This window comes from Saccopteryx leptura, chromosome 5 (assembly GCF_036850995.1).
Source record: "Saccopteryx leptura isolate mSacLep1 chromosome 5, mSacLep1_pri_phased_curated, whole genome shotgun sequence".
NCBI classification, from domain to species: domain Eukaryota; kingdom Metazoa; phylum Chordata; class Mammalia; order Chiroptera; family Emballonuridae; genus Saccopteryx; species Saccopteryx leptura.
The window spans coordinates 119,015,899-119,032,909 of NC_089507.1; the positions used below are offsets into that span (position 1 = coordinate 119,015,899).

Sequence of the window (17,011 nt, forward strand, 5' to 3'; positions counted from 1 at the left end):
TTCAAATAATAAACACTATATTTCTAGCTTAAATGAATCTGAACCCCAGTGATAGGAACTAAAATAAAAGTTGTGTCCTCTCCAGTTATTATTCATAACCAGTTCAGCTATGAATCACTCTCAAAACTAATCAAGGAGAAAGTACCCTCTGGGATTGATAAATGGCAAAATATTTTTTTAAAACTCGTTTGTAAGTTGAGAAAAACTAAGAATCATGCCAACTCCTAAAGTAGAGTCTGTTAAACATGATTGAGTATAGATGTTTGAGTGCTCTAACCTGTATTTTTTATTAGTTGTGTTTCACAAGGAAAAGCATATAGGGATCTGCACAATACATGTGCATCTGCCCTCAGACCTAATAGAAAGGAGCAGAAGTTACTTATTTTATTTATTTTTTGACAGAGAGAAGAACAGATAGGAACAGACAGGAAGGGAGAGAGATGAGAAGCACTAATACTTTGTTGCGGCACGTTAGTTATTCATTGATTGCATTCTCATATGTGCCTTGACTGGGGTACTACAGCAGAGCCCTTGCTCAAGCCAGCAACTTTGGGCTCAAGCCAGCAACCATAGGGTCATGTCTATGATCCCACACTCATGCTGGATGAGCCTGCACTCAAGCCTGCGACCTGGGGGGAGAGGGGGCTTGAACCTGGGTCCTCCATGTCCCAGTCCAGTGCTCTGTCCACTCACTGTGCCACTGTCTGGTCAGGCTCATTTCAGATATTGTTATATTTTATGTAGCTATGAATAGAAAAATTGAATGTTATTAAGACAAGCTGCTGTCTTTTATACATAAGAAAAATACAGCTTATTATTTTCAAATAAATTATTTTATTTTGAAATCTACAAGATATATACTTATAATATAGTATCTATTTTCTCCTTAAATGTAATTTTAACCTTTAATTATTTTTAGATTTTCATTTTAACATATTGATTGGTTTGTAATTATACTTGCTATCTACTGTTACAGAAATTCAAATAACAAAAATATTAAGACAGTATTTCCCACCTGACCTATACTGGTACAATGGATAAAGCATCAACCTGGAATGCTGAGATCATTGGTTCAAAGCCCTGGGCTTACCTGGTCAAAGCACATATGGGAGTTGATGCTTCCTGCTCCTCCCCCCTTCTCTCTCTCTCTTGCTCTCCTCTCTAAAAATGAATAAAGTCTTAAAAAAAGAAAGAAAATGTTTCCCCTGATTCCCACTTCAGTTTTCTACAGTTCACCACTAGCAACAGTCTGCTGAATATTCAGACTTGTGCATTTAAAATGTATCTTTTAAAAATTTATAAGTAATATAAACACTTAAACAGTATAGAAGGAATAAAAAATGTTTTTACAGTTTCTCTTTCACTACTTCATGACTTCAGTGTCCATCTAGACATTTTTTTTATTACTCAAGTACATGTATGTATACTCTATGTCTTTATTTTCTGAAAGAAAGGAATTAAACTATTTTGGAGGACTCCCTCTATAACAAAGGGACATACCTTTGGCTACTTTGGCCTTTTGTAACTAAAAAGTTTGCAGAAAACATACATATATTTACAGTGGTCCCTTGTCTATTGTGGTGGTTAGGTTCTATAACCCCCACAATAGATGAAAATCCATGAAGTAGCGACCTTATATTTATTTTATTATTTATATATAAATAATAAATTTATATATAAATGAAGGCTTTATAAACCCTCCCCACACTCTTATACACCTTTCCCACACTGTTACTAATCGTTCCCACACTCTTATAAACACTTCCTATGCTCTTAAACATTTCTACACTCTTAAACCTACTGATTTTAACAACATAGAAAATTCTATATGGGTACTCACAAGTGAATACTAATATGTTTTAATTAATATTTTTATATATATTTATACTGTTTTCAATTTTTTAGGCTAGAAAATGCTTATTTTACTGCAAAAAGAATTAAAATAATAAAAATGTAAAAGAACTTATATACTGCAAAATCCCACGTATCCGCAATACAAAATTAAATATATACAATTAAAAAATTCGTGATACAGTGAGACCATCAAAAGTAAACCTCAATATGGTAAAGGATGACTGTACCCGTATGTGTAAGTTAATTTGTGAGTAAATGCCAAGAAATTGCTGGGTCAGCAGGTAAACATTTTAGATTTTAACATGTTGCCACATGAACACAACAACATGTAAGAATGTATTTATCTCCTTAATTCTTGCATAAACCATGTGCTATTGTTTTTTTTATGCTTTGTATTATAATTTAATATCAATTTCAACCATATTAAGCAAACATCACTTATGGAGCAGTTCAGTACTTTTGGGCAATGTTGTACATGCATGGGAAACAACAGTGAACAAAACAGATAAAATTCTACCCATAGGGAATTTACATTCTACTGAGAGGAAACAGTGAAATATAGAATAAAATATTATATGAGGAAAAGCTAGGGTAGCAATACTTACAGCTGACAAAATAGACTTTGAAAAAAGACTATAGTAAAAGACAAAGAAGGTCACTACATAATGATAAAGGGAGCAATCCAACAAGAGGATATAGCTCTCGTTAACATTATGCACCTAACATAGGAGCACCTAACTATGAAAAGCAAATCTTGATAGACATGAAGGGAAAGGTCAACAGCAAGACAGTCATGATAGGTTTTAACACCTCATTGCCATCAATGGATAGATCTTCCAGACAGAAAATCAATAAAGATATGGAAGCGTTAAATGATACACTAGATTAGCTGGATTTAATTGATATCTTCAGAGCATTTCACCCCAAAGCAGAAGAATGTACATTCTTTTCAAGTGCACATGGAACATTCTTTAGGATAGACCACACATTGAGATACAAAACAAGTCTCAATAAACTTAGAAAAGTTGAAATCATATCAAGCATCCTCTCTGACCATAGTGGTATGAAACTTGAAAGCAATCACAAGAAGAAAACTGAAAAACACATAAAGACATAGAGGCTAAATGACATGTTACTAAACATTGAGTGGGTTAACAATGAGATCAAGGAATAAATCAAAAGATACCTTGAAACAAATGAAAATGAGAGCACAGCCACCCAGGATCTATGCAACACAGTGAAAGCAGTCCTGAGAAGAAAATTCATAGCATTACAGACCTACTTTAAAAAAAAAACAAAAAGAAAATCTCAGATGAACAATCAAACTTTACACTTAAAGGAAGTTGGAAAAGAAGAACAAACAAAACCCAAAGTGAGTAGCAGGAAGGAAATAATAAAGATTAGAGCAGAACTAAATAAAATAGAGACTAAAATAAAATACAAAAGATCAATAAAATAAAGAGCTGATTCTTTGAAAGATAAACAAGACTGGAAAACCTTTAACCAGACTCATTAAGGAAAAAGAGGACCCAAGTAAATAAAATTATAAACGAAAGAGAAGTAACAACTGACATCACAAAAACAAAGGATTCTAAGAAAATATTACAAATAATTATATGCAATAAATTGGACAATTGGGATGAAGTAGATAAATTTCTAGAAACATACAGTCTCACAAAACTGAATCAGGATGAATCAGAGAATGTGAACAGACTGATTAAAGCTAATAAATTGAAGCCATAATTAAAAAAACTTCCAACAAACAAAAGTCCTGAACCAAATGGCTTCACAGGTGAATTTTACCAAACATTCAGAGAAAAACTAACACCTATTTTTTTCAAACTATTCCAAAAAATTAAAGAGGATGACTTCTAAGCTTGTTTTATGAGGCCAGCATTATCCTAATTCCAAAACCAGAAAAAGACACTACAAGGAAAGGAAATTATATGCCAGTATCCCTGATGACCATAGATGCTAAAATCCTTAACAAGATAGCAAAATGGATCCAGCAATATATTATAAAGATCACACATGATCAAGTGGGATTCATTGTGAGGATACAAGGTTGATACAATATCTGTAAATCAAAAACGTGATAAACCACATAAACACAATGAAGGAGAAAAACCAGAGGACCATATTAATACATGCAGAAAAAGCTTTTGATAAAATCCAGTATGAATTTGTAAAGACTCTCAGCAAAGTAGGAATAGAGGGAACATGTCTCAATAAAGGTTATTGTATGACAAACCCACAGCCAACTTCTTTCTCGATGGACAAAAACTACAAGCATTTCCTTTAAGATTGGGAACAAAGGGATGTCCATTTTCATCATTCTTGTTCAACATAGTACTGGAAGTCATAGCCACAGAAATCATACAAGAAGAAATAAAAGGCATTCAAATTGGAAAGGAAGAAGTAAAGTTGTCATTATTTGCAGATGACATGAATACTGTATATCAGAAACCCTAAAGATTCCACCAAAAAAACTACTGTGACTGATAAATGAATCCAGTAAAGTAGCAAAATACGAAATATTCAGAAATCATTTGCATTTTTATACTCCAATAATGAACTATCAGAAAGGGAAACTAAGAAAACAATCCCAGTTGCTTCAAAAAGAATAAAATGCCTAGAAGTAATTTAACCCAAGATGTAAAAGACCTGTACTCAGGAAAGTATGAGACACTGAAGAAATGGAAGAAGATACAAATAAGTGGAAGCATATGCCATGTTCATGGATAGAATTTACATCATTAAATTTTCCATATTACCAAAAGCAATCTATAGATTCAGTGCAATTTCTATCCAGGTACCAGTAGTGTATTTTGCAAAACTAGAACAAACATTCCAAAAATTTATATGGAACTATAAAAGATCCTGAAGAGCCACAACAATCTTGGGAAAGAATAACAGTGGGAGGTATCTCACTACCTAATGTCAAACTATACTACAAGGCCTCAGTAATCAAAACAGCATGGTACTGGCATAAGAACAGACATATGTAGATCAATCAATGGAATCGAATAGAGAACCCAGGAATAAACCCACACCTTTATAGTCAATTAGGATTTGACAAAGGACACAAAAACATACAATAGATAAATATAGTCTATTCAATAAATGTGTTAAAAAAATTGGACAGATATGTGCAAATAAACTAGACCATCCTCTTACACCATGCACAAGAATAAACTCAAAATGGATTAAAGATTTAAATGTTAGATGCAAAACCATAAAAATCCAAGAAGAAAACATAAACAATAAAATCACAGACCTTTCTTGTAGCAGTGTTATTTCTGATATATCACCTTGGACAAAGGAAACCATCAAAAAAATGAAAAGACAGTCCACTGAATGAGAAAATGTATTTGCCAATACATCTGAAAAGGATTTAATATCCAAAGTTTGTGAAGAACTTATAGAACTCAACACCAAAAGAACAATCGATCTAATTAAGAAATCGGCAAAGGACCTGAATAGACATTTCTCCAAAGAGGACATACAGAAGGCCAATAGATATATGGAAAGATGTTCAATGTCACTAATCATCAGAGAAATGCAGATTAAAACCACAATGAAGCGTTTTACACCTATCAAAATGGCTATCATCAATAAATCAACAAAGAAGTGTTGGCGAGAATGTGTAGAAAGGGAACCCTTGTGCACTATTGTTGGGAATGCAGATTGATGTAGTCACTATGGAAAGCCATATGGAGTTATTACCTCAAAAAATTAAAAATAGGAATTGCCTTATGACCCAGCACTTCCTTTTCTGGTAATATATCTAAAGAAATCCAAAACACTAATTCAAAAATATATACAGTGGATCCTCGGGTTACAACTGTCTCGACATACAACATTTCAAGTTTACAACCCTCACTCCCATAAAAACTTAAAAAATTAAGACGTGTTTCCACTTATACCATTAACATCATACTGATGGAGTATGTGGGTGAACTATATAGTTTGGTTGTGCGCAGCAGAAGAATATGCAGTAATGCCAGCTGTGAGTGAGGAAATTGGTGTCTTCCAGTACCCTTACCTACACCATTTTGGACTGTTAAAAGTGCACATGTTCTGTTTGTGTTAGGCTAGGCTGTGTTTCAACTTAATTCAAAATCTGGGTTACATCACTGTCATAGGAACAGAGAACTGTGTCATAAGCTGAGGACCCCCTGTATGCTCTTCTGTGTTCATTGAAGCTATCTGATATCAAACTAGACTAAGGGATTATTTACAAGAGCCAAGATATGGAAGCAGTTTAAGTGCCCATAAGTTAATGAGTAGGGGGGGGGGGATCTGTTGTATATTCACACAATGGAATACTACTCAGCCCTAAAAAAGGAAGTCTTACTTTTTGTGACAGTATGGATAAACCTGGAGATTATTATGCTAAGTGAAATAAACCATGTAGAAAAAGATAAATACCATATGATTTCACTTGTGGAATCTAATGAACAAAATAAACAAAGTAGAGACAGACTCAGATACAGAGAACAGAATGACAGCTGTCAGAGGGGAAGGGGGTTGAGGGCTGGGTGAAAAAGTGAAAGGATTAAGCAAAGAAAACTCATAGACACAGACAACAGTATGGTGATCACAAAAGGGAAATGGGGTGGTTGGAGGTAGAAGGGAAAGCAGGGATAAATGGTGATGAAGGAGATTTGACTTGGAGTGCTAAACACACAGTACAATGTACAGATGTATGATAGAATTGTGACTTGAAACCTAACCTATGTAATTTTATTAATGTCACCCCAATTAGTCCAATTAAAAGTGAAAATTACCCCTGGCTGGATAGCTCAGCTGATTAGGGTACCATCCTGAAGCACAGAGGTTGCCAGATAGATCCCCAGTCAGGGCACATACAGGAACAGATCTATGTTTCTGTCTCTCTCTCTCTCTCTCTCTCTCTCTCTCTCTCCCTTCCTCTTTCTAAAAATCAATAAAATAAGTAAAAAAAAGATGAATTTGTTAAATAAAAATGTTTAAAAATGTTTAAAAATGTTATGGCAGTTGTTGATAAGTTTACAAAAAGAAATAGATCACAGGAGAGATTGAGGTGTGCTTTTGTGGTGGGGGAGGTCTAAATTTAAATAGGGCAGTCAGCAAAGACCACACTAAGGAGGTAAAATTAAGCTGTGAAGGAAGAACATTCGAGGTGGAGTGCCATGTAATACAGAAGTCTTGAGATAGGCGGCCAGTGTATCTGGAGTGGACTGAGCAATTATATAGTAGAAGATGATGGAGTTCGAGAGAATGGATGAGCAGCAGACAGCTAAGGAAGGGCCTTTGGATTACAGTGAATAAGATGGGAATCCGTCAGACGGTTTGCTCAGTAGAGGGACACCAGGGACACCACTCCTCTCATGCTTTAGAGAAATGACTTATGCGACTGTATTGAGCACTGACTGTATAAAGACAAAGGTGGCGGCAAGGAGACCAGATAGGAGAATTGCAACATTCTGGATGAGAGATGCCAGTGTTTTAGAGCAAGGAGGTGGGTGGTGGGGAGTGAGTTGTAAATTGTCAAATTCTGACTAAACTTTAAGGTAATTTGTTTCTAGATGTGGGGGTCAAAACTAGCACCAAGATTTTCATTCTGAGCAACTGAAATGGAAAAGACTGTCAAAGGATCCAGAGTTGGCTTTTGTATATGGCAGATTTGCTCATTAGACATTCAGAGATGTCAGGTAGGCAATTGGTTATATAAGTCTGGACTTCAGAGGAGAAATTTGGGCTGGATATAAGGTAGGGAGTCATCAAATGGTATTTAGAGTCATGAGAAAGGGTGAGGTCTGGGAGATGGAGGGAAAAAACAAAAGCAGCAGTCAGTGAGTTAGGAGGAAAATCTAGAGAGTTAAGAGAGTGTTTTAAAAAAGAAAATTTAAGATTATGTCAAATGCTACTAGTATATCAAGCAAGAAGAGGACTGATCATTGTCATTGTATTTAACAGTGTAAAAGGTCCTTCCCAATCATGACAAGAACAATTTTGTGACTGGAGTAGGTTTAGGAGAGAAGAGGGAGAAACAAAGTGTAGGCAAGTATACTTGGAGATAGGTACAGGCAAGTTTTTAAAGAAGCTTTGCAGGAAAGGGGTATAGAGCTTGAAAAAGTCAGATTTAATTGGAATAATGGTTTAGCCAAAATAGGGCTGTGAAGTCAGAGAAAGGCAACAGGGTTGAGAGTGTAAGATGTGTTGATTAAAGTAGGTTTTTTCTTTATGAAGTTGGGCACCTTGTTACATGTTTATTGACCACTTATATTTGTGTGTATAAATGTGTGAATTGCCTTTCGTATATTCTTACTGGGTGGTTCATTTTTTTTCTCATGGATATGTAAAAGTTCTCTGTATAATAGAAAAGTCAGCTTTTGATACATGTACAGAAAATATTTTTCATAGTTTTGTCGTTTGACTAATTTTTTTCTATGTACAGTCATGGATTTCGTGTCATGATTATAAGGCACGAAAATGATTTCTAAGGCTGTAAAATGATTTGCCTACACTTTCAATTTTTTTATGGTTTTATTTTTAATTAAAATCTTTGATTCATATATATTTTATTTTGGTTCAAATTACAATGTGGGAATCTGATTAGTAGGAACTCCTTCTGAATTCTGTATAAGTCCACTGATTGTCTGCCTCTCCTTGGTCCGATACTTTGTTCCCATGTCTATAGTTTGGAGACACCTTTCTTATCTGATGTGACTAGGCCATGTTCTACCACCACCATTGCCATTGTTTTTCTGAAAATTTTTTTGAATATTTTAGGTTTGTTTTCCCAGAAAAGAATAATAACAATATGTATTAAGCACTATGCACAGTATTGTATTAAGCTTTTAAAATATATAATTTTTACTATGTTAAAATAGGACATACTATTATTATCCCCATCTTAGAGATAAGGAAACTGAGACAAGAGAAGATTAAGTAACATTCGCAAGGCGACATAGCTACTAAGTGGTGAAGCTGTGATTTGAATGAGACATTCCGGCTTCAGAGAGTGTGCTTTTCTTCTCCTTATAAAAACTTCAGAATCATTTAGTCTAAATCATTTCGAGTTAGAATCTAAAATGTCTTATTAGCATTTGGATTAGAATTACATTGAATTTATAGATTATGTTAGGTAGAATTGGCATCTTTACAATTTTAACTCAATCTGTCCAATAAGAGGGTATGTCTTTATTTGTTCAAATTTTCTTTTATGACCCTCAATAGAATGCTAAAGTACTTTATGTAATTCTTCCATGAGTTTTTTTCTTTTTGTTTCTGTTTTGCCTTTATGTATTATCTTTTGAGTTACTACTAATAGAATTTTTTTCTTCTGTCATCTTTTAGCAGATTAATGTTGGCTTATTGGAAAGCTATTGATTTTTTTTCCTGTTAAATTTAGAAATAATCATTTACCAGATTTTATAATCACTAATAGTATTTTAGTGATTTTTTTCTTGAATTTTCCAGAAACATCATTATTATCACCTGCAAATAATAATTTTGCTTTCTCTTCCAATATTTTTGCTTATTTTGTTCTTTTTTAAAATTAGCTTCCTTTTTTAGAATACTGTTAATGATGATGAAAGTAAGCATCTTTATTTTATAAGTGCCTCTGATACATATTTATTATGATAGTGACTTCAGCTTTATTTTTATTAAAAACTATCAGCCAGGAATAGAAAATTTTTTATCAAAAGCCTTTCAGTGTTTATAGAAGTCATATTGTTTCTCCTTTTACTATGTTAATATATGGTTCAGCAATTTTCAACCCATGTGCTGCAATAATTTTTAAAACATGCAATACCTGTTTATTCAGGGACACTGACCTCTTTTTTTTAGATTGTCAAATAAAATGACAAGTGCCAACACAACAATAACTGTCCCATGAATCAAAATTACACCTATTTTTTTGGTCAGATTGGCAAATAATATATTTTTTGATGTGCTGCAGAATTTTAGTAATTATTTTTTGTGTGCAATGAGATGAAAGGGTTGAAAATCACTGCTATAGTGAAATTTTATGTATTTCCTAATGTTGAATAATATTTGGTAGTACATTATTCTTTAATTCACTATCAGATTTAATATTTTATTTGATATTTTTACATTAATCATCACCAGTGAGACTGAATTCATGCATGTGTGTGCTCTTTATTGGACTTTACTTTGCTGTTATTATGCCAGCTTCATAGAAAGAATTTAAACTTTTTCTTTTCTTCTCCCTTTAAAGAGCAACAGAATTGTCAGTCCTTTGAAGCTCTGAACAATTTCAGTTGGCAAAAAAATTAGCACTTTTTGAGTGGTTGACTCTTTTGATAGTTTCCTAAATTTATTCTATGGTCTGTCAACCTTTGCTCTCTTTCCTATAATTTCATAAAATGATTATTTTATGGAATCATTAAATTTAGTAATCATTTTCATTTTTCTACAAAGTTATTTTATCCAGGTTTTCAAACGTATTTGATTGGATTTGTACAAAATAGTTATAAAATAAGTCTCTAAATTCCTTTGTACTTACTTCTCATTTACAGTTTAATATTGAATATTCATGACACTCAATTTTTTTTCTGGGTCTAAGTGGGCTGGCAATGCATCTATTTCATTAATTCTTTAAAGATCTGATTGTTGCATTGATTTATTAATTCTATGGCTTTTCTACATTTCAACTCAATTTCTGCATTTGTATTTTTAATCTCATCTTCACATTTTACTTGGGTTTTGTCATACTGCCTTTATTCCATAATTAACAAGTCATATAAATTAAAAAGCATCCTCTTTATAAATGTATATTGTACCTATAAAGAAAATATTAGTTATTGAAAATTTAGTATGAATTATCTCAGTCTAGATACTTTCCTCCCACACTCAAAAGAACCAGAGGCTCCTAGGACTGAATTTAGTTTAATCTCTAAGACCTTTGCTGTTTAACTGTCTGATCTACCTCTTAGTGAGTTACACTAACACTGGCTGAAATAAGCTCACTGAGTGGGAGTTTTGATAATGCAGGGAAAGGAGAAGGTAATTTGGGATGGCTCTTGTTGGGATCATGTAGACAGAGGACCTATGGAGAATGGAGAAAAGTCCAGGAAAAGAACTGAGAGAGTACCAAAGACAAACCTCTTAAATACTTAGTAAATTTTGTGTAATGAAAGAGGGGAGAAGATAAGAATTAGGATTCTGTGCATAGTAACAACCCCCTTCCCTGCCTTTGACGATCAGTTTTTATTTTATTAATAACTTGTATTTGAAGACATCAAAAAACACCAACCCTTTTGCAAGAGCAAATTTCAAAATCATTGACTTCATTGGAGTTACAACAGGTTAAATGTATTTGAAAATGTAAAAAGAGGCTATGTATTATTGCTCCATTTGACAGGCATCCTAGATAAAGAAAAGTATTACCTAGAGAGGGCTTAAAAAAACTCACCTCCAAAATTTGCTAAACTGTTAGTATTTATTAAAACCTAACTTGTTCATCGTGCTTGGAGCACCCTAAAAACCATTATGATGCCTATTTTTTAAAAATTTAAATTAAAATTAGATAATATACACATTATATATAATTTATATTACATGTTGCATTAAATATGTATATTACATCATAATCTTTATTATACAGTAAAATACATATAGATGGTGAGTTTATATTATATTTAAATTGGGTCAAAAGCCAGGTTAACAAATATTTACAGTGGGAACTGAGTATTTGTGGACAATATCATCTCTGCTTTCCTGGAGTAACATTATTTGCGTAAGTTTTCTCTAACCCTGTGAACTGGCAAAAGACTGCTCCTTTTCATTTCATGTGCTAATGTATGAATTCTTTGTCTGGTTGTCATTGCAGGTTTTTCTTCATTTTCCTGAATTATCGATAACACTTAAGTATATGATTTATTTCTTCACTAAGAAAAAGAGATTGGCTTTTTCTATATAAATCATTCTGTACCCACTGTGTGGAAACAGTGTGCTAGGGACTCTGTTCAAGATAAGAAAAATATATTAAGTGGTGTTACTTCTGTCCCAGCTGATTTTTTCTTTTTTTTTACAGTGACAGAGAGAAAGTCAGAGGGGGGGAGGGAGGGCTAGATAGGGACAGACAGACAGGAACGGAGAGAGATGAGAAGCATCAATCATCAGTTTTTCGTTGGGACACCTTAGTTGTTCATTGATTGCTTTCTCATATGTACCTTGACCGTGGGGCTACAACAGACCGAGTAACTCCTTGCTCCAGCCAGCGACCTTGGGTCCAAGCTGGTGAGCTTTGCTCAAACCAGATGAGCCCGCGCTCGAGCTGACGACCTCAGGGTCTCCACCTGGGTCCTCCACATCCCAGTCCGAGGCTCTATCCACTGCGCCACCGCCTGGTCAGGCTGTCCCAGCTGATTTTAAAGAATAACGTAACTACTTTTTCAGTGTCTCCACCTTTCTCTTCAGATTTCACAGCATTTGTGCCTAAGTTGTGTTGTTTCCAGCATAGTGTGAACATGCGTAAAATATTCTACTCCTTCAACTATAATCCATTACTCAGGAGAACATGACTCAAAGTGTATCTTTTTTTGGTTTCTTAAATTATGACAGTAGATTAGTCTAGTGTATATGAAACAACTGGTTAGAAGCAGTCTGATAGTTTTTAAGAATTAGTCTTTGTTTTTTCCTAAAAGAGATTTTATCTTTCTTTTCTACCATGCAGATATGTGTTTTTGATTATTTGGTAGGAGTGAGTAGGATGTAGTTAAGCAGATATTAATAGCTTGATGTAAGCAGAACTTCCTCTTCTAGAAAGAAAAAAAAGAAGCCTTTCTACACCTAAAAAAGATGTTGAAACATAGCCTCAGCATGTAGCTTCAATCAGCACTGGCCACAGTGATCCCCTGACAGGAATCGAAGACCTGAGAGTTACATCTCCCCCTCTTCCTTTCTTCTCTCCCTTAACCTCTTCTTTTATGTAGTTTAATTTACTATTCTGAACTACAATAAACATTGTATGGTGGAGTTCCCTATTTATAAAGCATTTAGATGATCTTGCTCTTATTTTAATGAAGTTAAGATGGTATTACTCTCTTTTTGAACCATGCTCACCTAATTCTTTTATTATAATTGTACATCACCTAGAAACAGATGTTTACATTGGAGTTTAATTTATGTGGTTGATTTGGTGCTTCATGCAATCAAGTGCAAAAAGAATATGTTGTATGAAAGTCTTCTAAATGTTTATTAAAATGATGATGTTACCACACGGTATACTGTTTGTTGTATTATAATGAGATCTAATGATTATATTTTTTAGTCATTTGAAAATTTTTTCAGTAGTAAATTAAGTATAGAATTCTAATGCTCCAGAATAGGCTAGACACACAAATCCAAGTTTAAGGATATTTCTCATTAGTGCAACAGTTTTCTCTCAGGAGGCTTTATACATAGTAGTTACAGAATATGGACTGTGGAATCAAGCAGACCAGGATTTGAGTCCAGCTCAACAACTTAATAGCTGTATAACCTCAGCCAGATTACTTAGTTACTCTCTTTACATATATATGTTTTTTTATTATAAAAGGGAGATATCATAGTACCTATTTCTTAGGAATTGTAAAGATTCAATGAGATGATGATGATGATAGCAGACACTTATATAGTCTTAACTATATGCAAGACACTGATCTAAACAGAATACATTTTTAAATCATTAGCTGCTCATAACCTCCTTATGCAGTGTGGATACTGTTATATCTAGCACTGTTAGCAAATAATATCAACAAGAACTACCACCAAAAAGCCATTTGTATCCTTGACGATAAGACTACAGTGAAAATGTTAGCATTTTCTATTGAAATTTAAATTCATATTGTGAATTATAAATTATACTTAAAAGATTTTAAAACTGTTTACCTTTTCTATTTTTTTCTATCTTTGCTTTCTTGAAATATTATTTTAATTAAAATTCAACTAAAAATTAATGATCACGTGTGATTGAGAATATACCACTCTTTAAACAAATTATATTTTATTCTATTTTTTAGCTAAAGGTTAGACCACGGGTTCCCAAACTACGGCCCGCGGGCCACATGCGGCCCCCTGAGGCCATTTATCCGGCCCCGCCGCACTTCCGGAAGGGGCACCTCTTTCATTGGTGGTCAGTGAGAGGAGCATAGTTCCCATTGAAATACTGGTCAGTTAGTTGATTTAAATTTACTTGTTCTTTATTTTAAATATTGTATTTGTTCCCGTTTTGTTTTTTTTTTACTTTAAAATAAGATCTGTGCAGTGTGCATAGGGATTTGTTCATAGTTTTTTTTATAGTCTGGCCCTCCAATGGTCTGAGGGACAGTGAACTGGCCCCCTGTGTAAAAAGTTTGGGGACCCCTGGGTTAGACAGTATAAAGGTATAACAATACGCGGGCAGACAATTGAAATAAGAATGACACTCTCCCTGGCTATTAGAATTTATCAGGGTCCTGCTTTATGCTTTTGGTGCTGGGACCCTATTTTTAAAGTTAGCTCTATAGATCCACAGAAGGATGGATTCAGAAACACAAGGAAACTTGCCTATTATCTAAGTTATGATAATATAAATGATTTGCACTGATTTTCCTCTCAGCTAAGTGACTGTGAAGTAGAAGACATAAGAAACCTTGGGAACTAGTTCTTGGTCTTTTTCCATCCTAACTAATAAAATATATTGCTTTTTTAATTTTCTCAAGTTTTATACCACATACTCAAAACATGCTTTGGGAAAATGCACAAGATGACTATAATATATATGTTCTGTGGTTCCTGTATTTGGCTTATAATCTTACATACCACAATGGCAGCTTTACCGGGTGACAGGAAGGAGTTTTGCTAGAGTCCTAGAAAGTGACAGTTATTCTTGAAGAGTACTTTGAGCAATGCTTGATTCAGAATAAAACACCCACAGCTCAAGGTGAAAAGAACTTAGTGAAAATATACAGCATGCAAGTTAATATTTTAACTATAATGCATATATATCTGAAAGCCTATTTATTGGAAAAATTTTCAAGTCCCCAAATACTCTAAATGTACATGAATTACATGTACAGTCTTTGGTCAACCAAATAACCTACAATTAACACAATTGATAACGATAAAGCTGAACTATAGCATTATATCATTACAGGCAAGAATAGCACCAGTATAAAACCATGGTCAACTCATGATACTAAGGAAGCACAGAAACCTCCCTTCACAAAGGAATAGACATTTCAGCTCTCCATGCATAGTGAGAGCTCTGCAGTGAACCACTGTGGTGGCCAGAGCTAGTGAATACAAAATTGAGTGATCCTCAGTAAATACTGAATATTGTCTAATTTTAGCATGTATAAATGACTGCACACCATAGCAACATTAAGTGACTTTAGTAAATCACTTAGTAGGTTACTAATAAGGAACCTTGAAAAGAAAAATGAAAGTTAATAGCATGGTGCATTATTTGCCAGTAAGATGCCTCATTACAAAAATTATACACACACACACACACACACACACACACACATACACACACACACACACTTGCATCTTACACTCAGGTAAGGGCTCATCAAGTAATTCTCATCCAACTGCAGCCCATGCTTTGAGAATCCTTCCCTTTATTGACACACACTATTCCACACTTAACTCTGCTCCTAGTGTGGCTGGAGCACAAGGAATTCCCCATGTTTTTGTGACTATCTACTTAATACATTTTCCCTTTGGCTCAGCACTTCTACCCCTACTGATATATCTGACAGATGTATTTAAGGAATGGCCAAAGATATAAGAAAATTTATTATGCCATTGTTGCTAATGCTTAAACGCTGGAAAGAAACTAAATTTTAAGAATAGGGGATTAGTTAAATTATATCTGTACAAGGAAATTCTGTGTAGCTATTCAGAAAAAAATGATAAAGCTCCACATGCACTCACATAGGAAAGTTTCCAAAATATGTTATTCCGTAGCAGAAAACTAAGTAGTAAAATATATAAATGATCTCATGTGTATTAAATATGCATATAAACATTTATATATAGGATTTTATTAAATATAAGATACATATGTGTAAAGGTGAGAGCTGTATTACAATAAAATAGGATAAGCTATATAAAATGATTATCATTTCTACTTAGTGTATAAATTAATAAAATTTACTGTTATTGTTACCTTTAAAGAGTGAGTTGAAGAAGAAAAATGGGAGGGAAGTTTTTACTAATTTTACATGTTATGTATGGTCTGAATATTTTTTTCAATGAAAATGTATTACTTGTATAAGAATATCAGGGAGAAAATGATGTGCTCTTGGGAAAAGAGCTGGAAAATGTATTCACACTAAAGTATTTATGACACAAGACTTAACATTTTTCTTATGGTACAAGATATTGATAAGTTCTTAATGTTGGCAAAATGGTAACTCCACTATCTTTTGAACAGAGTGGTCTTCCCAAGGTCTATAAGAGCAGCTTCGGAGATTTTTGGTTATTTGTACTCACTTTAACATGTGCAGTCATACTTTTTATTGTATTTCTTCTTTCATGTTCTTAGGTGTGTAAGGGGAGCTATATATGCATATCATTTAAGCATTTAGGTGATTATCTCCTATCAAGAAAGGTTGCAAAATTTAAGGAAGATATAGAACTGGAAATAATCATTGCTTAATTTCTAAACAAAGCAAAGCTTCCTTTTTTTCCCTTCTCAATCTATCTTAATAAGAATCACCTTTTCAAATAGTTGAAAAAAGGTATTCCAGTGACCATACCCAATGAGGTACTAAATAATTTATATTCTATTACAGTCATTATTGCAAGGACTATGAAGGAAAAATACTGACTATACTAAATTATTTGTTTTAGAGAATTTTATTCTCATCTATTACTCATGTTTATGTGAGCTTTATCCATTCAGAATAATTATATATCCTTTATAATGTTGATATTAAATTTTTTTGTTATTCATTAAAAATATGAACAGGGTACCCATTTGAAAACTTCTCAATTTCAATTACTTTTTAAGAATGACTGACTCACGTATACATGTTACTTAAATTTTACCTGAATTATGTAGAAATATTGCTAAATTGGTTGATTTTTTCTAAAGCCAGTGACAATTAATATGAAATGCTTGGGTTTAATTGCTAACCTGAAAATACTTTTCTTATGGTAAATTTGATGA

The 17,011-nt window shown here is 33.6% G+C and overlaps 1 protein-coding gene across 3 annotated transcripts in view; it reads left to right on the plus strand.

The window, feature by feature from the left end:
• The window catches only part of ZEB1 (zinc finger E-box binding homeobox 1), a 209,868-nt gene that overhangs the window by 122,825 nt on the left and 70,032 nt on the right, over positions 1-17,011 (plus strand). The window lies entirely within an intron of this gene.